Below are 26,145 nucleotides of genomic sequence, written 5' to 3'. Positions count from 1 at the left end.
GTGACCAGTGCAAAGACTATGTGAAAACTCAAGAGTGTACTCCTGGGAGCTTTGCATTCAAGCCACTGAGCATTCATTCCTCTTCTTCCTTTTCATCTATATTCAAGCCACAACTGAGATGCTGCTACAGCCCCTGCAGTCACCCAGCACCAGGTAATCCCTGCTGGAGGATACTCAAAGTCCCCATGAACAGGGTGGATGAAAAGAAGCAGAACCCACGGATTGATTAAGCAGTGGAGGAGAATGCACACAAAGACAGATGGGACCTCCAGGGATGTGGAGACACAAAGCGTTTATGGCAGTTAAAGCCACCAAGACCAAACAAGATCAAATCTTCTTCAACACTAAAGGAAACTTAATTGAGAGCTCCTTGGGGAGCACAGAAAATGACAGAGCACAGAGAAAATTACTTGGCTTAGAAAGAGCCCACAGAGCCTACAGAAAATTACTTGGCTTAGAAAGGGGATATTCCTAAGCTCTACACAGATTTGCTTTTGTTGGGAAACATTTAATTGTGCTGTGTCAGTGTGGTAGAGGGGGGACTATACTAGCATCTGATTTTATATGCATGGCTGTGGCCTCAGCCTCTCTCTCTTAGACCTTGCAGTTTGCTGCTTGAGGAGTCATGTCCTAAAGTTCACAAGAAGGAGGAGATTAATCCTGTCCCAAAGTTCATGAGGAGCCCAGACACCCCCAACCCTCAGCTGACCAGAGTGGGCAGGACAGGAGTGCTGGTGCAGGAGCTGACATACATTACATCCCTGAGAGACTGACTCTCTTTGACCTCCTCATCTAGGGAAAGAAAAAGCTGAGGAAGAGGTAGGTTTTCAAACACAAGAGTTGAAGAAAAAAAAAAAATCTGACAACCTGAACACTGAGGGTTCCCAAGGGATTGTCAACTCAAGCTCTCCAAAGGGTTGAAAAATTTAAGAAATACTCTTGGTGCTTGCAGTTTCCAAATTAAACAACAACAACAACAAAAAGATGGTGACCTGCTATTTTCTTCATTTCTGAAGCATAAATTCCATCCCAAAGAAAAATCTCCACTGGAAGCCTAACAGTGGCTGTGATTATTGGACCAAGGCTATGAGCCCAGAAGAGCTTAAGTCTCACCTCACTGCAACATTAGACTGGCATCTGACTACCTGCATAGATGTCTTGAAGGGATTTCAGAAGATGCTGAACTACAGGCACCAAGTTCCCCAGGACATGCAGACACATGGCAATCCCTTTTCCTGTGCATATGGTGCAAAGTCACCTGAGCCATGGGCTCCAGTGTCTGCTACAGACCTGCCTTATGCTGCATCTTCGGTTCTCCTTGGAGGTCCATATCCATATCCATATCCATATCCATATCCATATCCATATCCATATCCATATCCATCTGTCTGGACTATGATGTCTGGAGACACCACTGCCCAAGCGAGGACAGCTGAACATCAGTGTGAGTCTCAAAAGAACTGCCAGTCACTTGAGATATGCTGATACTTCTCCAAAGAGCATCCCAGTAGACTTGGGGCTGATACTTCCACCCCACAGGTGTGGAGTGATGGATGGGCTGGCAAAGCCCCCGTGCAGTGCCCTCATCACAGCCTGTCTCCCAGCCATGGCTGGGAGTCCTGTACTTCAAGGGCCAGCATGGTCCCATCAGGGTAATGACCCCTGACAAGGGACCTCCAGAAGAGACCTGTAAGAAGTGAGGGGGCTATGCTGGCAAGCAGCAGCTGTTTGCCCTGGCTTGCCTGCCTCCTGCTCTCCTGCTTGTCATCTGGGCCACCAGGACCTCTAGCCAAGGTCTGCTCTTTGCTATGGAAATGCTCTCAATCTGTTCCTCACCATGTGCGTCTCTCTCTCTCTCTCTCTCTCTCTCTCTCTCCCCTCCTCCTGTAAGCAGCAGAGCCACTGCCATCTGGCATTTTCAGCTGCTAAATAATTCACTGCCTTTTTGTTAACAACAAGAGTGTGTCTCTGACCGAGGGAGCTGTTAGACCATCAGCAAACAAACAAGGAGACCTTAGCAACTTCCAAGTCCTTTCTCCATCACCACCACTCCACTACACAGCAACAAGATCCTGCAGCCTGTTTCTAGGCACCGGCTTCACGCTTGTAGGAGGAACATCCTGTCAGGGATGGTAGGGGGGGATGAGGGGGATTTTCACAGGGATCTGTACAAGTTGTGTTTCTCTGTCAAGTCTTTGTTGCTATCCGTTTCTTTCCTGTATCATATATTTTGCTCCTGGTGGCCAAAAGCAATGGGTTCCTCCTGGAGATGGTGCTAGTATCTCCTGCTCCCAGCTCTCCTGCCCAGAAAGCTCCTAAATGCAAGCCTTCATGCTTCCATCCCAACCAGCTCATTTATCTGTACATAGCACTGCCAGTACAATGCCAGACTGTACAGACAAAATTCAGGAGCAGAAGATACTTGAAGACCCAGTCCAAGCCTGTCCCCCCTCTTTTAAGCACCTCCAGATCCTAAGGAGTTCTAAGGAGCTGTCATGTCATGCTCAGGCTGTAAACACAGATTTTGCAGTGTATCACAGCTCCTCTGAACCTGACCTCAAGGCACTCTCCTGCCCTTTTGCTGCTCCTTTCATCACCAGATAGCCAGAGAAGCTCTCCTCTAAATACCCAAATCACTACTTTTCTAGATCATTTGTTCCAGCTAGTCTTACCTTTTATGGTGCTACTCACAGAAAAGCTTATGCAAATTATATAGCTGTAATGCTACCATTAAAATAACTATTGGGGATAACCAGCTAAAAGTAAATCATGTGTATGTTCTAGGAACAGAATGCAGCAGAAACAGCAAGAGGAGATTTCTGCTCACATGCATCAAGAACAGCTTAAACTCATACCTGTAGAACATGTTCCAATTCCCTCTGGTTAGAGGTAAGTTTTTTGGTATACAGAATGAGAAATCACAAGAACACTGCAAGTCACACTTAAAGTCATTGTTGAAATGCCTAAGCTAAATTTTCACATCACACAAATGAGAAAATTCATCATTTTGCAATATTCAGTTGAAGGAACCCTGCAATAATATCTGAAAAGTTAAACAGAACCCACAGCATCACCAAACCAGTTCTTGTTCCCTCACACACCACTGCGATTGTGCTTTTCCGAATCTTTATGGACCAAAGGAACAAATACTGTTGTGAATAACAAGAGGTGGATGGGTGTCACCTCCAGAAGGTGTCAGGACAGCTTCCCATTAGCTGTGTATTAGGCAGGGCCTCTAGATGGCAACCACAGACAGATGCCCTTCAGAGCAGCCACTGTCCTAGAGAAGTGACAGCAATGGACTAGTCAAGAAACACAGGTGTGTACAGGGTTGCAGCAATAAGAAAAAGACAGAAATTTTGATATATTGTCTATCCATTATAGATCTTAGAGAGAAGATACCAAAACAGGGTCAGAAAAGTGTCAGAAAACATGTAGAGCAATTCTTTCTCCTCTTTGTGGCCTGTGAATCCACAGTGAAAGCATGAGATTTGCCACTGAAACTGATTTGCTAAATAATTTCTATGAAGAATTTTCAGTGTGTGTAAGCTTTCCCTGAATATTCAGTGCCCTCTTTGTTTTGTTGATACATCAGCATATGTTTCTTCTCTCCAGTTGGGTGGGCACTAATCCAGAGAATCAGATTTCCAATTAAAAATAAGGCATGTCTTTTATGCGAATGCAATTTTTCATAATTTGTCTTTCCCTTGAAGCATCCTGCCAGCAAACTCATTTGCTAGGAGATTCATGGACAGCTGGAGTAGCAACACATCAAAACAATCTTGGGAGCGTTGAGATGACTAAACTGGGTTTCCCAGCATGCCTACACTCATCCAGCCTTAGCATCCCCCTCTGGCACAGGTGGGATTACTGACTTTGGCTGCCCAGAGGGCAGCCAGGGCATGGGGCTGTTGGTGGAGCAGTCTGTGGCCACACAGAAAAACCAGGCTGAGGACCCTTACCTAGAAAACAAATATCTGTGCTACCTGACTGCCTCTACAACCTTCTTCCATTACAAGTAGATTGTGGCCAGGCTGTGGAAGGGAAAATCAAGGACTGCTGTAACAGGGAGATCAGGTTCATGTCCTGGTGTGCACAGGACCAGGAAGGCAGGCAGGCAAACCTCTAGCATCCTACCCTGCAGGACTGCAGTGACTGACCTTGCAGGATTGCAGTTACAGGGAGGGCAGGAAACCAGAGCCACTGCCACTTACTCAGCATGCCTAACCAAGTACCTCAGGACTTCAGGGAAAAGGCTCATCAGCAGCCTGTGCTGAGCTCAGCACACACCCCGGCACTTTTGGCACCACAGGGCATGGTGACCTCTCCATTCCTGTAGCTTGGTGAATGGGAGAATAGGCACACCATGGGCCACATCTGTCCCCAAGGGGTATGAGCACAGAGGGGATGGGACACAGCCCTCCAAAACCCCACAGAGGTCCTAGGCATTCCTCTCTAGCTCTCCTTTCAACCTTCCCTATTAAGATTAATGGCCTCGAGGTCCAAAAAGCAAAGAGAGGCATCTGGCTGCTCATGGACTGTGAGGCGAGTACCTGTGGGGCAGCAGCATCCCTGGGCAGGGCTCACTGACACTGGTGTGAATGCTGTGCCCACACCCTGTCAGGGTACAAGACAGACAACCCTGCAGCAGGAGACCCCATCCTGTCACCAGCAGGACATGGACATACACCAGCCTGTTCGGTTAGCCTGCTGCAAATCAGATGCATCTTTCAAACAAGGAGGACCATAGTGCAACATGGCTTGTGGGCTATGGAGGCTGGTGTAAGTAAGGTTTGGAGGCAAAGGACCACTCTGCAGCAACAGATGACCCCTAACAGGTAAAAAAACACCAGCTCAAATATTAGTTTTGTCATTGCCAATGAAGGTATGATACACATACCCACCACTCAGTGAGAAAATGAATGTGAGTGCATGACAGCTTAAGAAAAGCCTGCTTAAAAATGCTATAGATAAACTTCATCTTCCCTACCAGTAAGCTCTGGCACTACTCTCTCACTGAGGAGTACAAAGCCAGGCTCACTGCCAGCCAGGGCAGGAAGGCTGGGGAAAGAGCCAATCCATGAGCCCACTCAGGCCCTGGAGGTGCAAACCCCACAGTGAGGTCCTTCCCCTCAGTGGTAAGCCTGCCTTTGGCACTGCTGCTCCTACCCTCAGTGCTTCACCATTCCCAACCTGCCCTGCCAATGCTGTTCATCTAAATTACGTTACGCACTAGGAGTCTGAGACTGACCCCATTTTGGGGACCTAAGCAAGTTTTTCTGCATTCAGGATTGGCAGGCTGTCCCTACCTTCAGGAAACCCTGTGCAGAGTCATGCTGCCCCAGGGACTCACCCAAAACCAATACATACCCCTTCCCTGCTATGTGTCCCTGTGGTGGCACAGCTCTCACATCACCCACAGCTGCCTGCCCTCCCCTTCTTCCCCAGCACCACAACACAGGGCGGGTTTTTGGCACTTAGACTAAGTTCCATGAAGTTTTCGAAGGAAAAAGCATCCCAGTCCCCTTGGGACTCTCCTACAGGTATGCTGTGAACTGAGCAGACCAACGCTGACTTGCTGCAGTGGTCCTTGGCAGAATAAAACCAAACCCCAGGCAACTGCGAGCAAATAATGTTTACAGTGAGATCTACAGAGAGATTTGTTTGGGCCAGTGCGTGGGAGATGCTGTGCAGGGAGCAGCGCCTCTCCAGCCTCCTCCACACATGTGCAAGCCAGCTGCTGCTGGAGCCAGCACACTGAGACTGGGAAGGAAGAATCGGAGCAGAATTTATTCCACCCCCAGCCATTTTTGCCACGTTTGACTAAGCTGCCAGTGCAAGTTGGCTCTAACCCATATTTGGTTTGCATTTCACTCTCCTGCTGCGCACACAGCCCCTCACACCACACTTTGTGTGTGCAGTGCACCAAGCAAACGTGAGCTAATGAGGCTGCAAGCTCCCCAGAGTATCATGCACCTTTTGTTCTCTGATAAAACTTAAATCAACACTCCTCAGCATGAAGCATTACCTGGACCAGGACCAACCCAAGCAGAGAGCAGGGTGCTGCTGGGCTGCTGGTAGGTGATGGCTGGGAGCAGAGAGACAGGAAAGGGGCCTTATAATAAAGATGGGAACAGGCTTTTTAATAGACCTTGTAGTGGCATAGTTTTTAACTAAAAGAGGGTCAATTCAGAATAGATATAAGAAAGAAATTTTCTAAATTGAGGATGGTGAAACACTGGTACAAGTTGCCCACACAGGTGGCAGATGCTCTATCTTTGTAAACAATCAAGGTCAGGCTGGACAGGGCTGTGAACAATCTCGTCAAGTTGAAAGTGTCCATGCTCATTGCAGGGGCATTGGACTAGAAGACATTTAAAGGTCCTTTTCAACCCAAACTTTTGTATGATACTATGACAAAGCCACGGTTGACTTCAGGGAATGGAGACCCAGGTAACTCACATGTGGGAAAGGGGAAGGGTATAATCCGGGGTTCTCAGTTAACCTATACACATGCACACACACATCCATTCAGAAAAACAGTGTTTTAGGAAAACAGTAAAGAGACATCCTGGTACCATCAGATCCCTGCTCCAAGCTGGGCTGCTGCATGATGTTCACAGTCCCCAGCACTTGCAATTAATTAAGGATGATACCGGCAGATGAGAACAGCTCCCAGCCTCCACTGCCTATGTGACTGAGGGACATGGCAGCAGCCGGACCTAGAGAAGGGCTTGAACTTGTCTGCAAAGGGCTTCTCCAGGTTCCTTACTGCCTGCCAGCTCCAAGCCCACAGCATGTGCCCCCATGCACAGCCCCCATTGCAGAGGCAGCTCCCCTTTGGCATTGAAGACCAAGGAAGATACCTTTCAGCAAGGCTGCAACTGTGGTGGGGTGTCAGGCAATTACAGGCAGATTGCTTCTTATGCCATCCAGGTTAGAGTACTCATACAGAGGATTTTAAGGTCTTTGTGAAGAAAAGTGCCACCTTTACTGGGAAAAGCACTCCCTTGTGGAAACTTGTACAGAAACCAGGAGTAGCTGTGCCTTGGTCAGGACCCAGACTGAAGCTGTCACCATGAGTCACAGGCATCTTTCACAATGCCACAAGGTGCCAGGTGCACTTTGGTTCCTGAGATGGGGAACAAGACAGGATGGAAATAGGGAAAAGGCAGCTCTTTCTTCCCCAAGTCCCTTCCACTGTTTGGGGAGCAGGGAGCTGTGGGAGGCAGAAAGGAGAGTGGGAGGGTTACCTGATACATTTTATAAAGCCACCTGCTGCAGAGACTGTTAGCCATGGGAGCAGCCAGCTCAGTTGGAGCCATCACCCAAGGGAACTCCACCTGAGGGCAGAAGGAAGGAGACCAGCAAGGAAAGGAGTTGTGTTGTGCATTAAAGGGATGCAGACTGGGAAGTCCAGCATCACACTGTTTGGGCCAGGCAGTTCTGGTGGCTTTGCACCCCAGTGTCTGGCCTGGCCGGGACAGCATGACACACCTGGGAATGGCAGGGACCTCACTACTGAGTCGGTGGAGAATGCAGGCACATTTCAAGCCCTTGGGCAGCTGCTCTCAGCTGATGAGATCCAGCCAGTCCTCTTCACGCTGATGCTCATCAGCCTGCTGTGCAATGAGGAGTGAGTACACATGTTGGACTACCAAGGGCCTGGCGCTCATGCTGCTGGGCACAGCCCTGCTCCATTCCAACCTGCTGCTGCCTGACACAGACTGAGAGCACCCTCCCACCAAGCACTCTCACCACACAGTTTCCTAGGGGCCAATGGGCAGTGCTATGGTTATCCTGGTGATCACCCTCTCCTGGGTCCAGATGTGCACCTTCCTCCAACTGCTCTGTGAGATGCCCTGGTGCCTGGCTGCCACCAGCTTCTCTACCCTTCACCCCTCCCCATCTTCATGCAGTCACAACATCCTCCACAGCAGACTCTGCTGCAGAAGCAAAGAAAGCACTCCTGCCCTGCCAAGCTCCCCTCTGTGCAAGCACAGAAGCTTCTTCCTGAGAGCAGATGACAACACTATATACACACACAATATGACTTTAGAGCATCTAAAATCTAGAGCAGAGCTAGAACATTTCTATTGGCTGTGCTTGGTGTCAAGAGCAGAGTAAGGTTTGGACTGCAGCAGGAGCCCATAAGCATAACCACTCACCAATCCTGGCCTTGACAAGGCTTTCCTCCCACCTTTGCCCAGCTTCCAAGTAGATTTGGGTGACACTATGTCACTGGGGTGAATCCCACTGCCCTGGAAGCACGGGAGCTGGCAGCAGTGGGTTGCACAAGTGGGGATGGCCCTAGCAGCTGCTGTGCCAGTCACATCCAGCCATGCTCACTGCATCCAACAATGCCAGAGGGATTAGCACTCAGCACACTGGTTTGAGTCAATAGTGCATCAAAGGGAAGGGAAAGCTTTTGATGGTGTACACCATGCAGGGCAATCCTGGAGAAGTGGAGGGAGCAGGAAGTCACTCTCCTCCGGTCGCTGGGGCACTCATCCAGTTGTCTCTGCAGCCCACACAGCTTTTGGGAGAGATGAGAGGAAAGCTGCTGCTGCAGCCAGAAAGAAAGGCAGCTCTCCCAAGCACATGTGGAGCTGCTGTGACTCTGCAAAGCATAACTGTTTCAACGTCCTTCCAGTGTGACAGGTGTTCACATATGGTGACAAGACTTGTCCCCATAACTTGCATCATGCCCAGGAATTCCCCTTGCCCACAACACCCAAGCACAGCTACAGTCATGTACCTGCTGCAGGGCATAGCAGAGCCAAGCAGAGCAGAGCAGGCAGCCCATCACACCCACCAGCATGCTCTCATCTCCTCCATGGAAAGGATCTGGGGAGTCAAATGGCCCTGGAGCACCAGAGGTAAGAAAGAAACCATAGGACTTTTGGGACAAGAACTGGGGTTCATGATCCACCCCCAATTCCAATTCTCACCTATCACAGGCAGGTGGCCCAGCACAGGGGATGAATGGGACACAGATGCTCAGCAAACAGGCTGGCACCACCTGTACCGACTGCACTGCTGTCCTGCCCTGCTCTGCCTATGCCCACTGTCCAGCAGCTGCCCACACCAGCGCAAGGGGTGTTGGGAGTGACGGACGTGATGGAGAAAAACACAAGAAATTTTCTTCCCCTTCAGGCAGAGAAGGAAGTGTCACATCTGGACATGTACAGCAGCCAGGCTGGGAAAGGGACAAGGCATTGGGAGAGTCGTGGGCTGGGAGGCACAGCATCACCCGGAGGATGTGAGACAGATGGCAGATTTGGCAGCGGGGTGGTCACAGAGCGACCTGCAAGCTTTTTCCGCTGCAAGAGCACATAGCACAACACTGCGTAGGGACTGCCAGCCCAGCCTGGCAGGTTTGCTGGGGGGGCCACATCCTTTCAAACAGGCTGCATCTAAAAGGCACCATCAGAGATGCTTCATGGGCAATTCAGCCTTGGAAAAAGGCCGTCTAGGACCAGAGAAGGCAGAGAGATTGTCCCTGGCTTCTCTTCACAAGCCTACCTTTCCTGCACACAGGGCCACACAGGCAGCTCAGGGAAGGGCTGGCAGCCCCTGTGCTGGTTTGCCCACTCTGCCAGCAGCACAGGCTCCTCAGGCAGCCACCCCCATCCCTCCACATAAATGCTGCTCACATGGACCAGAAAAGAATGGGAAATTAAACATGAGGCACCGCAGAAGATAGCTGCAAAACAAACCTCCTCAAGTTCATGCCTCGTTCTTCCAGGGTGGTTTGGCTACAGCAGAGCCAGCACTAGGAATACAGTTGGCTGAAGAGATTTGGGGACACAGTGTCAGCAGAATGGTATCTTTCTCCCTGATCCTCCACCCTGCAAGGATCAGTGTCCCAGCAAGAGCCACTGCAAGGCTCCCCACAGCCCAGCAGCTGTGGGGAGGCAGCTATTGAGGCCCTATCACAATTAGCAATCAGACAGGCTCTGTGTCCATTTTGGAAGAGATGTTTGGGATGCAACATTGAAATTGAGATGATTGTGGAATGGCTGGATATCCTGGCCCAGTCCCAGACAAGGCTCCTGCTTTATGCCTGTATATGCTGTTTTCCCTTCCTGCATCCCCACCCAGCATATTCCATCTTGTCACCATGTACTGGGGCTCTGCACTGAGCATCCTGAGAACTTGATCCCACATTTGGCCTTTCCTGTACCAGCAAGGTATTTACTAAATGAGTGAGGGTCTCCACCTCCCCATCCACTATGTGACTGACATAAGGGGCAGTTTGGTGCTCACTGTGCTTCACTGCTGCTATCCCTGCTCTGTGAAGCATCTCCCCACCTGGAAACACCTCCAGCCAGTTTGGGAAAATGCAAGGTGCAAATGCATGAGACCTCAGCACAGCTGCCACCTCCCTGGGGCAACCAGCACTTCCAGTAAAGCATGAACACATTCTGCAGCAAAATACCCCTCTGCTCCACTATTGCCAGCAGCACACCTGCACTCACTAGACAAAAATCTGTACAACCACAGATGCTATGGAGGTTCTGGCTCATCCCAACATCCTTGTGCCAACCACAACTCCGGGAGGGTGAGCAGAACTCTGAACAGGCAGCCAGAGCGGCGGGCACCAACATGTAAGTGAAGCTGAGTCCCACACTGTTGCTCTTTCCCTGAGGATGCAATGATACCTGCAGGACACACTGGTCTCTAAGCCCTGCCCAGCTGCTTTCCACGCTTCTCCTGGCAGCACAGCTCTGTCACAGGGCACATGAATGTCATGCTGGAGGGAGGGGACCAAGAAGTAACAAAAGCCAGGTGTGAGGAGCCACAGGAGAACACTGGAAAGAGACCCAGTGCAAAATGAGCTGCAGGACCAGACTGAACCCAAGAGCTCCAACACTGCTGCTGCTGCTGCTGCTGTGCAGAGCACCAGGCTGGCCACGCACAGGGCATGGTCACAAAACCCAGCTACCCAGCTTAGCTCTGTTCAACCAGGGAGGAGATACCTGCTGAAACAAACACTCTCCCTGCTTTCTACCTCTCAAACAAGATGAGCTCTGAGGAACAGAGAGCTTCCTACAAGAACGTTCAGGAAGCACACCACCCTGCAGCACTGAGAGAAGGACTGGAGCCAAGGGTCAGCAGGGTCCCATCAAATGCCTGTGCAGCTCTTCTCCAGTCCCAGGGATGGAGAGGACACAGCACTGGCACAGAGGACTCCCATGGGCAGCTGGGGAGGTAGATGGATACCCCTGAGTATTGCTCTCAGCTTGGACTTTTAGGCTACACATGTACAGAAATTTATGCTGCCTCCAGAGTATTTTCCATAAAACAAAACCAAAACAAACAAAAGCCAGAACAACAAAACCCAAAACCAACCCCCTACTACAAACAACCCTAAACAAACAAACAAAACAAAAAAGTCCCCAACCAAAACCAAAACCACCCCCAAAAAGCTAAAAAGCAAGGTCCAAATAAATGTGAAGTGACATCTCTTCTCTGCTGAAGCAAACTGCAACATGCCTTTTAGGAGGGCTGGAAATTCACCTTCTCATAATGGAGGGACTGAAACCACTCAAGTTTAACTCTGTGCAGGGACTGTCCAAATAAACAGCCAGTCCTTCAGACTTGGCTGACAGGATGAAGGAATCCTAAAACCTGGAGCAGACATAAAGCTATAGTCATCAAAGTGTACGTATGTACCTAAGACAAGACCTAGGGTATGATCATAGTTTCTCTCAGTTACTAAAGTTTTCCACAGCTAGCTTTTTCCAGCCCAATGTTTAGGATATCAGAGGACTGTATTTGCAAAGCCATCCATCCTCCATCTCCAGAAATGACTGAACAAAACATCAAGTCTTTAAAATGCACAATTCTCAGGAGGTTACACAGCCATTACCACAATTATTATTAAAATTTTCTTTGTTTGGGGTTTATTTTTAAAGAAGAAAGAAACTGATGAAATTTTATGAAAGAAAACATAAGAACCAAAAAACTTTTATAAAATAAAATTAAGTTTGACAAAAACTTCTCAACAGAAAAATCAAGTGAAACTGCTTGATGAGAAGATTAGCAGCAGTAATATGAAAGGAAAAAGCAATAAAGAGGATTTGGAACCAGGACAAATAAAAGAATTATGACTCTTGGAAACATACACCTGACTGAAAAGTAATCAGATTTTGTCTGAACTAAAAACCTTTTAAATTAAAAAGACAGCCAATCAGCCAATTTAAAACTGGAAGTTCTTTAAATCTACATGCCTCAGATCCCTCTCATCAGCGAAAAATAAGTCACTAGAAATTCATGCAGTATGTCCTTGCTGCCAGGTCTGCTCAGTGGCTGAGAACCTGGAGATAAAGCCTGATGAACTGCAAAAGTGGCTCTGACAGCTGCAACCTTCCTTGTAAGTAGAGGGGAAAAACCGTTTCCATTAACTTAGTACACGGATTAGTTTAGTAAAAGTTCTGAAAAATTACTGCAGGTTAATGCAGGAAAGCCTGGTTCCCTTTCAAAGCCTAATGAAGACAAACTGTGAGAGGATAATCTCTACTAGGACTGAATTCTTAAATGTCAAAAATAATCAGATTATATCACTGGCTATATTTTGTATCTCCTATAATAAAATTTTGTTCCTATGATACAGTATTATAATAATACAATATAGTATAGCAGTATAGTATTGTTAATTTATTACAAATATAAATAATGTCTTCATAAATTTATTCTCTTTTCTTTTGTGGACTCATACATTTTAAGCAGATTTATTTAACCACGTAGAAACCACCTTTTAAATGCTCGCTTTCTGCATTTTCAATTGGACTGCGTTTTCCATTGAAATATAGCTGGACCAAATTTATAATAAATAATTAAGTGTTATCTAGTAAGAAATGCATCACTCACCATTTTGTAATGCAATAAATATAGACATTAAGTATCTAAAAAACCATATAGCTATAAACCCACTCAAGCACAGTGCAGCCTCCTGCTCAGCCCTAAGCAACACATCATGCTAATCACTGAGAATCAGCTTGTCCTTAGGAAAAGAGCAGAAGTGTACAAACACAGCAAAACTAAAAACAGGTACTTAGGTCATGGCTTTCTGATCATTAACTTAAGTCCTGACTTTAATTCATCCATTCTATTCAGCAGCAGGTCAAGAGTGAAACAAGGTACAGACCAAGTTTGCTCTGAAGTCTATAAAGTTTGGTTCATTTTTCTGTCCTCTTTGCCCTTACACTTTCACATAGTTCTGCCCTCCCTGAGAAAAGCAGATCAGAAACACAATGAACAGTGCATGTCCTCAGCCTGGAGACTGCAAGCCCTGGCAGTCTCCTAGTCTTGTAGAAACCTCCAGAATGCTGCTGCTTGCAGACAAAGGGAAGATAGGCAAACTTCGGCTTCTGGTCCTTTCTCTAATTCTGCCTTGGGGACTACCCCACGGTGACTGAATTTGTCAGAAGACAGGACAAACAAATAAGCTCAGAAGCACTGAGGCTGAAGGGAGGTCATGTAGTCCTGCCCCCCTTCTCAAAGTAGTGTGAGCTAGAAGAGATTCCTCAGGGCCAAGTCCAGGAAAGTTTTGAGTATCTAAAGATATGAACATTCTACTCCAAACCACACCCATGCCAAGAAGACCATCCCAACCTGCTGCTGGAACCAGATCCTCCAGCCAGGTGTGTCCCAAACCCCATGTTACTAGATGCTGTCTCAATGCTGGCTGGGATCCTATCTGCACAGATGCCTGTGGTCCATGGCAAGCCACTTTCATGCCCCAAGAGCCACTCTCCAGCTTGCCAGCACTCACACGATCTCAGCACCTCAGCCTGTGCCACTTCCCTGGTGCATCATCTTAGTGTGGACCACCTTGCATGGTTAAGAGGATTCCTCTGACAGGGTCGCCTTGGCTTGGCCAATGCAGAGGGCCCAGACCTTGCCCCAGGATACCACAGGCTCACTTTGGGCAACAGCTGGGAGCCACTCCCCAGATACATTTCCAAAACTGTTGTTTGCCCTAACTCCCGCATCCCCAGCTTCTCTGAATTTTGGTCTCCCCTTGCCCATCCAACACAGCACCTTAAGGGGCTCATTGCCTCAACCTCCATCACCTCCTGCCCAAGCTGCCTCTTACTACCACCTCCCAGCTAGTAACAAAGTGTTTTCCAGTGAAGCAGGGCCAAAGCGCTTTCCTATCTCTGTAAGAGGAACTCAAAATTACATGATATATTTTTCCTCCTCTTACAAGCTGCCTTTTAGCATTTGGGGGTGCAGTGGAGCTTGTCTTTGTTCAGATCCTGCCTTCCTCTCTGTTCACTCGCTAATCTGTGGATGACAAGACACAAGATTGGTGCTGGGGAGGGGGGAACCAGGTCACCTAAAGTTTTCACACAATTCCCACTGAACAGGAGCACTGAGTTTCCCTGCTCCAGTACTCCATTTTAAACACATCTTTATTTAAGATCAAACTATGACTGCCAGGAGCCCCTCCTTGGTCAAAATGGCAGCCCCAGCTTTTCATGGGGACTCTGCTTGCAACTGAACAATTTATTCCAGTGTTGAAATGCTTCTATACAATGGTGTTAATGCTCCTCAGAGACTGGACAACATTACGTTAGGTGAGAGTGACATAGGGACCAGGGCAGTAAGCTAGCAGAGGTAAATCTGTGCCCCTCTCCAAGCTACTCTGCAGAGAGACCCAGGGGGACTTGCTGTGCCCTTTCTCACCCATTAACCAGCAACAATAGTGCCCCGGTGATGGGAAGGGCTGTGCACAGCTCTGTGTCTGTCCCATTGTTGCAGTAATAGTGTGAGCAAACTGCTGACATTGTCCCCACCTAATACCAAGGTGTGATCACAAACCTAATTGCTAGTCTCAGACACATCTGAAGCAGTAACTTCAAACAAGCTTTTGAAGGATATTTAGGCACCTTAAAGTGCAGGTAGATGCCAAGTAGGATCTTTTAAAGCTCTAAGTTCTCTTGTAACAGCTGGTTAGGGACTGAATGTGTTCAAGCCATAGCTGAAGAAAATTAGGACTGGAGCTGCTTCTCCTGAAATAATCTCAAAGCAAACCTGCTTTTGCTCTGAGGACAGTGCATCAGCAATTCAACAATTTCTTCAATCTTAGGGCTAAATACACAATATATATTTACAGCAACTAAAGTAAGTAAGAATCACAGGAGTGACAACGGTAGACTTTGGTGTTTATAGGACTCGTAGAGGAGTCAGCATTTGCACAGCACACTGATGTTTGCCAAGCAGCTTAGTTGATTGATTAGTTTAATATCAATTGAATTCACTTGTGGGTGTTAAAAACATTTCTCCCTCTTCTTTGTGTTTTCAGAAAGCTCTCCAAGTCTCTTAAGATAAGAGTATTTCCTTCAAGGAATATTTTAAAGCAGAGACACTCATCCTTTTACAAATGTGCAGATGCAAGCTCTGAAGCTGTGCTGAAATCTGCCTTATGTTACCATGGGCCAGAAGGCTCTGCATGGAAAGAGGACAGTATTTACCTGCAAAGGCCCCCACACACCCCTGATCAGCATCCCCAGAAGACACTGCTATTTCTGTCCTGCACAGGACCACCCTATGCTTAGGGTTTAGCATTGTCAGCAGCCACCAAACCAGAGATGAAATGGTTAACCTCAGGGAAAGCGCTGAAGAAGAGAGTTGTTACAGAGCAATTAAAATGTTATCAGAAAACAGAATTTAAATATTTTTAAAATTAAAAAAAAAAAAGAGCTGAAGGGCATTGGAATGGAGTTTCAGGAGAAAGGATGGAGCCACGGGAAGAAGGCAGAGGTTTAGGCTCACAGGGAAGCCAGAAAAGCCCATATGTGCTATGGAGTCAGAGGCTGCAGGGGTGCTCGTGGCCTCCCTGTTTTTATTTATTACTTATTTGTTTGCCAGTGGCTCTTTGCCAGGACACTTTTGACAAATCCTTCCTGAAGGAGCTGCTTCTGCTTCCCTTTCCATCTGTTGCCCAGCCTTGACCACCACTTTGCAAGGCAGCAGGGAAGGCAGAGAGGCCAAGGCTCCGGTCTGGTATTGGTCACTCTTTCTGCTTCCTATTTTTCCTACTTGGTCCCCTCTCCCCTCCTAATTAATACTGCAAACCACTACAACAGCACCTTTTCTCCTGAACGGCATATTTTGCTGCCACTCTTCTGCTCAGACAGGCAGCCTGACCAGTTCTACAGAACCGTAAATCTCCACATGGGGCAAAGTGCTTTCTCATACCTTGTCTCCCCACCCAGTTTTCCCTTCACACCCTGCTCCCCCCATGAACTCTCCAAAAGGGGAAAAGGCTGGCATGTACCTCAGTCCTGGAGATGGTGGCTAAACGGTTAAAAGGAAAAGGATGTTCATGCAGAAATAACATCTGTCAGCCAGACAAAGGTCTCTCTCTCTCTCATTCTCCCGGAAAACACTCCTTCTGTTCAGGAGGTTTCTGAATAGCAAACCCACTGTGCTGGCAGTGAGAATGGGGAAACAAGCAAGGGAGAAGGCAGGGCCTTCATCCATGGACAAATCTGGATGAAGTTGAAAACTGGGGGAGAGCAGCTTGGCCAGAGCATTAGACTGCCTTGACCTACCAGCCTTCTCAAAATCATCAGTATAACAAAACTGGAAGGAAAAATGGGTAGAGCTTCCTCCTCTTCTCCCCTGCCAGAACAAAGCATATCTAACACCCTCAGCTGTAGCTCCCACAAGGAGAATTCTGTGGCCGGGATGACGTGGGGACGAGCACAAGCCACAACATGACACAGCGGTGGGGTGACATCTCCCATCACAGGCCAGTGGTGTAGGCCAGTACCTCGGGAGAGGGACACTGAGGGGCTGGGGCTCGCTCCCTGCTTCTGCCACCAACTTGCTCCAGCAGCCCAGGGAAGCCTCTGTGCCCTGCTGGGCCTCAGCCACCCATCAGGCAGGCAGACACAAGCATTAGTTATGAACACTTTGGTACGTGGTCCAAGATAAAGGCGGGCAGCGTCTAAACAGAGACAAATACCCAGAGATCCGCCACAGCACCGACCCAAACCCGTCCGTGCCTCCCGGACCCGCAGAACGGCCCTGGCGTGTGTCCCCCGCTGCCCGAGGAGATGCTGGCTTACCCGCCCGGGGAGCATCCCCTGCCGCAGTGGCACCGGCAGGCGCAGCTCGGCGTGGGCAGGCCCGGGGCAGTCCCGCGCACGCCTCCTCCCCACGCCACCCACCGCACCGCCGCTGGCGCCCCGGGTCCGTCCTGCCCCCAGGGGCTCCCCAGTCCCCCCCGCTGGAGCCCCGCTGCCCGCCGAGCCCCGCGGCCCGGACCGCGGCTCCCGTCCTGCCGCCGCCTCCCGCCCCGCACTGACCTGCTGGGGGTCCCGGCGCCGCTGGCTCCGGGCCCTGCGCCCGCCGCCTCCCCGCTCCCCTCCCCGCGGCCGCCCGGGGCTGCCCGGCAGCGGCCCGGGCCCGGCAGCGGCAGGGGAAGGCGCCGGGGCCGCCCCGCCCCGCGCCCGCCCCGCTGCGGCGGCGAGGCCGCGGTCCGCGGGCTGCGGAGCTCGGGCTGCTGCCCCCGCCTCAGCCGTGCTGGGCCCCGGGGCCTGCCCGCCCGAGCTCCGGGACCCGCTTCCCGGCCGCGCTCTGCCTACCGTGTGCCCCGCGGCATCCGTGCGGGGAGGAGGCGGCGAGGCGGCGGCCCCGGCGCTCGGAGCGGGCGGGAGCTGCCGGCAGAACGCCTGGGTGCGGGGTCTGCGCGTCTCAGGCTATTTCTGGGTGCGAGGCTGTGCCCGCCGCATCCGCCGCTCCGAGCAGCCTCCGCGGCGCTCGGGCTCCTCGGGATGGCTGCCCGGCGTGTGCCCCGGGGACCATCGGCCACGGCAGTGGGGCACATGGGAGGTCAGCCCCACAGTGGTAGGGGCAGGTGGGTGGGCACATTTGAGACTTCATTTGAGACCGTTTGCAAAGCCTTTCCCCTTGATGAAGCATTGCTCAGATGCTTGGCAGAGGTGGCAGCAGGGGTGGTTCCTAAGAAACTTCCTGGGGGCCGTGTTCCTGCAGAAGGTCTCTGCCTTCATCAGGAATGACCCATAGGAAAGAGAGGAACCTGACCCACCAAGTGCAAAGGGACACTGAGAACCTTGTTTTCCATGAGCATCCTGGACTGCTCCCCATTTCTCCAATCTGTCAGAATGCAGGCTGTGCACTCTGTGCTGGAGAAACCACGCAGCACCCTCAGGGCTGCAGTACTGGGTCTCTTGCATGGCCAGCACTGGTCCCAAGTGATGGTCAGAGACACATCTGCAAGTGAGCTACCAAGAAACATTCACCAGAATGTTACTGAAGAGAAGTCTCACTGACATGCCAAGTGCTTCATTGCTCCCACCTCATATGGGGGACCTGGGGGTCCCACATCTATGAATTCTCCAGATGCTGAGTAAATAGTGTTGTTCTGCAGTATCCTCTAAAGGCTTGTTTTGGCTCATTTAATCTGTGTTGTGCTGAAGAAGCACAGTCCAGTGGTTAAACTCCAGCCATTTAAGTAAAGGACCTTCCAGTACCACAAGCACAGCTATGAAAATCACCAGGAGAAGCATCAGGGGATGAACATAGTATAACAGCAGCCAGCAAAGAATCTTTGTTCATACTGCTAGTGGAAATGGCTGGCACAGCTCACACACCATGAGGAACCAAGAGGCAAAAGCCCAGTGTCCCCTATAGTCTTTCTTTTTTTAGGCTCCCCAAGGCTGAGGTAGTGCTCAGCTGATTTCTGGTCTGCTGGAGCATGGTGCACTGAACAGGTTGGCTACAACATGTCTTTTGATAAAACTTCAGTTTCATGTAAATGAGTCTCATATAAATGAGACCTTTATCTCCAACCATAAGCTACCATAGCCCAATCAGCACATGCCTAAAACTTTAGGGAACAGTTGAGTAAAAAAATATTTCCAAATCTCTTTCACTGCTATCTTCTTTAGCCATATGTATGATGAGCAGAAGCCACACAGTTTGCTCTCTCACTCCAGACAAGCCAGTGCCAGTCCTACAGCATCACTGAGGCTTGGAGACCTTGACTGTTGCTGTGCATCAGGAAACACTGTCTACCTCAGGAGAGAGCAGAGATGACGTGCCAGCTTAGCAATGGGAGCTTGTGGAAGAAAAAAATCCATGGGGATTTTCTAGAATGCCTCATGACTGTGATCTGCCACTGGGTCCCCAATATTTGATCCCCTACTTCTGAGCAATGAAGAAGAAGAAGCCATGGCTTCTCAGACTTATTGAACTGGAAGCCAACATGTTTGATCACTTAAATTGGCAAACATTGCTGGGAAATGTTGACTTCTGAGCAGATCTGGCAGCCTTACTGCTGGTGAGCTCCCCCAGTCCCAAAAGAACACCCTCCCCCCTTCCTTTGGCCTGCCAAGACATCAGGGATCACACAAAACTGGACAAACCTTGCCTGTGCCTAAATCATTCCCTGGAGATACTTGTTTCTTCCTGCCTCTGGCCCAAACTGTGCCTAGTTGGAATAGAATAGAATAGAATAGAATAGAATAGAATAGAACAGAAATATAAACATAAAAGGAAGTACAGAGTGGCCCCAAAAGGGAGAACTCCTCCATTTTCTGTTATGTACTGGGCCTCAGTAGCCGTGATTTTGGCCTAAGAAGAGCCTTACAGGTGCAGTCTCGCAAGGGCTCATGGTTTTTAAGTCCTCCACATGCCTGAGAACCATGAGTGATGTGTGGCTCAATTCCACCTCTGTGTGTGAAGGAGCACAAAACCTCCTTCCTGCATGGCTTATAACCCTGCAGCAGTGTGGGAAAGATCTGGTGCTGGAGACAGAGGAAGCAGGAGGATGAGGCACAGGAAGCTGTCTGGCAGCTGGGACCCTAGCACTGCATCCTGCTGTCTGTATGAATCTTCCAAATGCAATTTCTCTTTTCCATCATTTATGGCTTTAATATTTGTGCTGAATTTCTCCAGGCAGACTGAGGGACTCAAGCTGAATTTGTCTAGACACATTTCGAGCAACATGGTGCAACTAACTGTTCCTGAGAATGACATCTGTAGGAAAAGGCTGTTGTGTCTTTTTTTTAAAAAAGTTTTTGGTTTACCCTTGGGCAGCACTAGTATCTCTGAGCTTCAGAGCTAAATCCTGGCAAAGGTGTGGCCTTTAGCTGGAGATGTGCCTTTGAATACCCTTACAGAGCTGATGCTTGTGAAACTAGAAAATTGAAATTTGCCCAGACCGGTGGCAAACTTGAAGGGTCAGGCAATGAAAACACCCTTTAGTCCTTGATCCCTGCACCTGGAGCCAGCTAGGCTGTGTTTGTGTCCCAGGCTGACAGCTCAGCTTGGCATGGCACATGGCTGTGCCAGGATATCCCCATGCTGGCTGCTCCCCACCAGGATGAGTGGGCCAGCTGGAGTGTGGTGAGGACAGCATTTGCCCGTGGCAAATGGTTGCCTGTAGGCAAACATTGAAGAGAGCCCTGACCTCCCTGGTGCAGGGGTGGGAGCCAGTGCAGGGCTCCATGGGGCTCTGCACTGTGGGCAGGCCTGGATAAAGAACCTGGGAGATGAAGCTTGAAACGGGCAAAAGCACAAAATGGCATTGCACAGTTCTGCATGTGGTCCTAGACCTTCTTATCTGCAAACTGCTTCTAGGAGAGAATTACTTATTTCCTTGGAGGGCTGATAGAATCATTACATTATTTTCATGCTGCAAAAGCAGGAATGAATCTCTTCTCACTCCTGGACAAGTGGGGGATTAGTCCCTGGGAAGAGGCGGAAGCTCACATCTGCGGAGGTCGGATCTACGCTCTGCCCGGGGCGCTGGTTGGATTGCCCCTGGCAGGGCACTGCAGCCCTTCCGTGCCGACTCCAGCCCCGGCCATAGGCGCCCACCATTCCTCCGGTCCGGACTCCGGGGCACCGGGCGGACACCCGGGATGCGGAGCCCAGGCAGCTCAGACACGGTGTGAGGGGCTGCTGAAGCCCGGGCCCCCGCAAGGCTGTCTCTCCCCAGACCTGCCGGCCTTTCCTAGCTCTGCCCGCCTCCTTCCCGGAATATCTCCTGCCTGCCGTAACTAAGGAAACGGAGCTCCTGTCGGCAGCAGCTCCCTGTAGTGCGCACATCGGAGGGCGGGGGAGCTGCGGGTACCACCCCGGGCTGAGGCAGCCCCAGCCCCAGCCCCAGCCCGGCCGGGCTGCCCCACAGCCGCTCCCAGAGCCCGGATGAGGGGCAGCACCTTCCCCACAAGTCCCCGACATCGGCAGAGGCGGCTGCCGCACAAGCGCAGCCCCTGCGCCGGGAGGGCTTTGTGCCCTCCGCAGGGGCTGCCTGGCGGGGACCCCCGGCCCCAGGCAAGCTGCTTCTCCCTTCCCACAGGAGACCCTGGGACTTCAGCTGTGCAAAAGGAGAAGCTAGAAGAGCTCCAGCAGAGGCTGAGCCACCATCACACCACCCACCTCAGTTCCGTTAATTAAAAAAGTTAATTTCTTAATTTTCAAGTGCTCACCCCGGACCTTCTCAGGGCTCTTTGAAGGCAGCTTGCCATTGGGAATAGCTGAGAAACTGAGGCTGCAGCTACTATGCTGGGAAATCGTCCTTTCCCCATGCCAGGTCCCTTGTGGTTTGGTGTCTGCATGCTTATAATTTCAAATCTGCTTCAAAAATCACCCACCACCCAGGCTGCGTGACCACGCACTAATCAGTTGCATTAAAATATGCTAATTGGCTCTTCCCAATTGCCAGTCAGATGGGACACTGTGGTTCAGTACTTGCAAGCACAGGATTTCTCTGTGACTGTATCTCTGTTCCTTGGCTGGCCTGGGTAAGCAAAATATTCCCATGGTGCTGCCCAGACACCACCAGCCCTGCTCCAAAAGACACCATAGCTGGGCCCTCAGTGCAGGGAGCTCAAGTTGTCCAAATGCCCACTGCAGCCTAAACCCAGCATGGTCATCTTCACAAATACTGTCCCCAGCCCTCCTTGCTGTCAGACACTACTGCCTGCAGCAGTGTCTCTGTGGATGTTCTCACCTGTTCCTGCATCACCACCAGCAAATGGTGCAACCTCTTGCTTGGGGCTTTCCTCTCTTCACCCCAACAACCTGCCAGTAATCAAATGTTCCTCCACTTTACCCTACCCCGATACTGCATTAGCAACATGGTTCACTTACCTCCTTGAAGAAAGATCCAGTGAAGAACTAGGTATTAAGGCTTGCACTTGATAGCCCCAATCCAGCTTTTGTGCATCAAACATCCTTGCATTGTTCTGCAAAGAGGTAATCTGCACTTCCCCAGAGGTCAGGCCTGCTGCTCACCTACCCTCAACACCAGACATTCTGACGTGGCCCCTTGCATCTGCTGTCAAACCTAGGATGTGATGTGTCACTTCCCTAGGGAGATGGATGCAGAAAGGAACATGGGTTCATTCACTCTGTGTAAAATACATCTCCTTCTCTTAGACAAATGTGTATGAGAGAGAAACAAAATAAATACATGGTTATATGGAGCTTGAAATGGAGGTCATGCGTCAGAGTGAAATGTTTTCTGGAAATCTCAGGGAAATGACCTCTCTGCTTCAAGAGGTGCAACTGGCAATTCCTGACATAGAAGAAAAAGATCCAGGCTGAGCACTTGACCTTCTAAAGCAGTCTAAATGGCATTTTTTATGATATTTAGAGCAATGAAAGACTGATTGCAGATAGATGAGGGAAAAGCAATGGTAGTTTTTATGAGAATGGCAGTGGATTGCAGGGGAAAGATGTAAGCGAACAGGCTGAGCTAGGAGAGGCAGTGAGGAAGATGCACATCATGTAATGAACCATACTGTTCTGGCCGAATGCAGGGCTCTGCGTGCAGGCTGTGTCTCTGCCCACATGCCAGCCTTCCTGGGAGCAAACACCCCATGCACTGATGTTCTCCCTGGCTAAAACGGTTGCCAGCAGCACAGCTAGCTAATGCACAGTGGCACAGTCCTTTGTGAAAGTCATTAACTCTAAACAGGCTGTCTCGTAAACAAAATTTTCCACTAAATCTTCTTTTCTAAGTAGCTCATTGGCCCTTCTTCTATGTAAAGAATAGTGCCAGAATAAATTTTTTAAAATAAAATTAAAAAAAAAGAAGGGCTGTTTTATGTCAGAAAACAGGTTTGTGTAGCTATCATTCTATTTCTGGAAGTGGCTGGCAGCAAACACCTTGAGAAGAGCATAAAAACAGAGCAAGTGGATGATGCTTGTTTAGTGTCCTCACCCATTCACCAGCAAACACATTGTTCTTGAAAGAGATTCAGAAGCATATAAAATGTGGACATCCACAGAATTTTGCAGCAAGATGTTCCCTGGTGAAACAACACACTTTATGAAGGACACAACCTCTCCTTGTGCCTCTTCTGACCCACTGACAATCTACTTTCACCTATTTCTCTGCCTGGAACTTGTGACCAATATTTGAGCCTAAAAAATTATTTATTAATTTCCATGCTTATGCTGCTGGCTTTACCTATGTTTTTACTGTGTGCATAATTTACCACATTCAGCTTCATTAATCTTCTCTGAAAATGGGCTGAGAGTATTTGTGTTGTTCAGACTGGAAAAGATAAGGCTCCAAGGAAAGCTTACAGCAGCCTTCCAGTACCTAAAGGCAGCACACAAGAGAGCTGGAAAGGGACACCTACAGTGGCATGTAGTGATAGGACAAGGGGTAGTAGCTTCAAACTGAAAGAAAGAAAGTTTAGATTAAATATTAGGAAGAAATTCTTTACTGTGAGAATAGTGAGGCACTGAACCAAGTTGATCAGAGAAATTGTGGTGGCCTCATCTCTGAAAATGCTCAAGGCCAAGGCTGGATGCAGCTTTGACCAACATGTTCTAGTGAAAGGTGTTCCTGCTGATGGCAGGATGTTGGAACTAGGTGACGTAGAAAATTCCTTCCTACCCAAACCACTCTGATTCTATGGTTCTATTCTTTGCACCTCTTTTATCCCTCCCTTCCTTTCCACATGCCCTGAAATGAAGGGACCACTCAGGTGGAGATAATATGGAGTTTATCAGGCTGAAGTTACACCTGGGGGAAGATGGGAATGCTCAACTGAACTGAAACCAGAAGGGAAATGTGAGTCAATGACAAACGATTTATGGCTAATACAGCCACTCCACAACAAGCCACCCCACCCCAGTCCTAAAAGACTGGTGGTCACTGCTGATCACAGCCTGACATCTATCTGGTCCCTCATCCACCTTTCCAGGTAGCTCAGCAACTGGCAGCTCTGCACTGCTTCAGCAGATCTGCTGGTGCACAGGGAGAGCTCCGCCGTACTGAGACAAGGCAGATGCAGCAGCTCTTTTGCTCTCTGTTGGTGACCAGTGTAATATGTGGCATAACAAAGGGAAAGCACTGCACCTCCCAAGCAGAGATCTCTCTTGGGTAGTGATGGCTGGCTGGTGATGCCACTGAACAGGTATCTAGCTCCCACCCCGCGCCCACAAACGCCCTCTCCCTGAGAGACCGCGGGCAGGCCGCGCACTCCTCCCCTCCCCTCCCCTCCCCTCCCCTCCCCTCCCCTCCCCTCCCCTCCCCTCCCCTCCCCTCCCCTCTCGCACCTTCCTCCTCCGCTCCCTTCTCCCGCAGCTCCCGGCGGTTCCCGGCGCCATCTGCCGGCCCAGCCCGGCATCCCTGCCACGCCCAGAGCCGGGCCGAGCCGGGCCGGGCCGGGTCGGGCAGCTGTGTCTCTCCATGTGCCAGCCTGTCCCCAGCACCCGCTGGTCGTTCCTCAGGATGTGACAGACTCGCCTGTCACACGTGGAGCTGCAGCTCTTCCTTGGCTGTGTCGGAGAGGGGCCCGCAGCAGCGGGATGCCGGGCAGGGGCGGGTGCCGGAAGGTGCCTGGGAAGCGGGTGCCCCCTGACCCTCTCATCCCGGCGATCACCCCAGCCTCTCTGCTGGAACTGTCTGACCCCGGCCACCCATGTTCTTTCCAGCTTTCACATCACACCGAAACCCCCTCCATCCCCGCATCCTCACCTCTTCCATTCTTGTTTCCCAGCTCCTTTACATCTCGTCCTCTGCATCATGCCAGAATTCCCTCTGCCTGAGCTCTCCACAGGACACTTCTTGGCCCTGGTCACCTTGAACCCCTGAAGGCGACCTTGTCCTTGCTATCCAGTATACAGCCACTGCTTCCTCTGCTCCCAGAGCAGAAGATGCCTGCTACCCCCTCCAATTCTATGGGATAGCTCCCTTTCCCAAGCTGTGGGTGAAGGAGATTCTGGCTTCTGCTTCTGGCACTTCTTGCATTTTGGAAACTTAGCTACTGGCTGTGCTTACCCCAAATCCACCAGATAGGAATCTGAGAGAAGCAAGTGAAGACAAATCTGTAGAAAGTCCAAGTCTCACTGTCATGGAACTTCAACCTTATATTTACTCCTCATTTTTCTGTTTCCTCCCTTAGCTACTCAGTGGGTCTTCAGATGGGTATAATTCAGCCTTCTTCTTGCTATTTATGCTGTGATCCTCAGTAGTTAACCCCTACAGTCCTCCCCTGAGGAGAGCCACTGCTTCTCCAGTGAAGTCCTCTGGCTTTCCTCACTCAGTCACTACCCCTGCAAGGAGGGAGAATGTTACTGAAGGTGTTGTTCCACAGGAGACATCACAGTAGTCCTGGACTACCATTGGCCTTTGGAGGTGCCCTGAAGCTTGGGGATAAGGAAAATTACCATCTGACACATGAACACTCTTTCTTCTGGCAGACTCAAGTAGTTGACCTTGATGCAGTGCCATCAGCTTAACCTTAGTCTTACTCAAAGCAGTGCTAAAGTCTTCATTTGTTTGATACTGAATACACCATGTCATTCCTGGAAATTGTCAAACAGCTACCCATGATCAAATCATGACTTTCTTTACCTACAGCTGAGAAGAGAAAGTATCATCCCAATTATTTTTCCTTGACTCATCTAGGCAGTTGATATTCCTAGAACAAGGTTTAGCCTTCAGCTCTGCCTAGCCCAGAGGTGATATTGGCCTCAGGGGCCTGGGGTTTGCTCCCAACATTTGTAGGGATGGCTTGCCCAGCCCCAGTCCCAACCCCGTCGTTCTGGCACTGAGAGAGTTGCCTCTCCTGAAAGTCCAAGTCACATGGGGACTGGGAAAAGGTGAGTGTGGGGCTGCCTCCAGCCTCCTGA

General features: G+C 49.9%; 1 protein-coding gene across 3 annotated transcripts in view; it reads right to left on the bottom strand.

Annotated features, from left to right (window-relative positions):
- The window catches only part of TMEM63C (transmembrane protein 63C), a 32,574-nt gene extending 14,702 nt beyond the window's left edge, over positions 1-17,872 (bottom strand). Inside the window, exon 1 of one of the 3 annotated variants that reach the window (XM_021542817.4) lies at positions 17,607-17,872. The gene's annotated coding sequence lies outside the window, so the exon portion shown is untranslated. Of the gene's footprint in view, positions 1-17,087; positions 17,111-17,327; positions 17,461-17,606 lie in introns of those variants that run through there. The other 2 variants (XM_021542818.3, XM_021542819.3) reach the window with 2 other exon arrangements.
- Between the last annotated feature and the right edge of the window lie 8,273 nt (positions 17,873-26,145).

This window comes from Lonchura striata, chromosome 5, assembly GCF_050655825.1.
Source record: "Lonchura striata isolate lonStrDom1 chromosome 5, ASM5065582v1, whole genome shotgun sequence".
Lineage (NCBI taxonomy): Eukaryota > Metazoa > Chordata > Aves > Passeriformes > Estrildidae > Lonchura > Lonchura striata.
The sequence above is the reverse complement of the archived record's forward strand: the minus strand, read 5'-3'. Positions and strand labels throughout refer to the sequence as shown.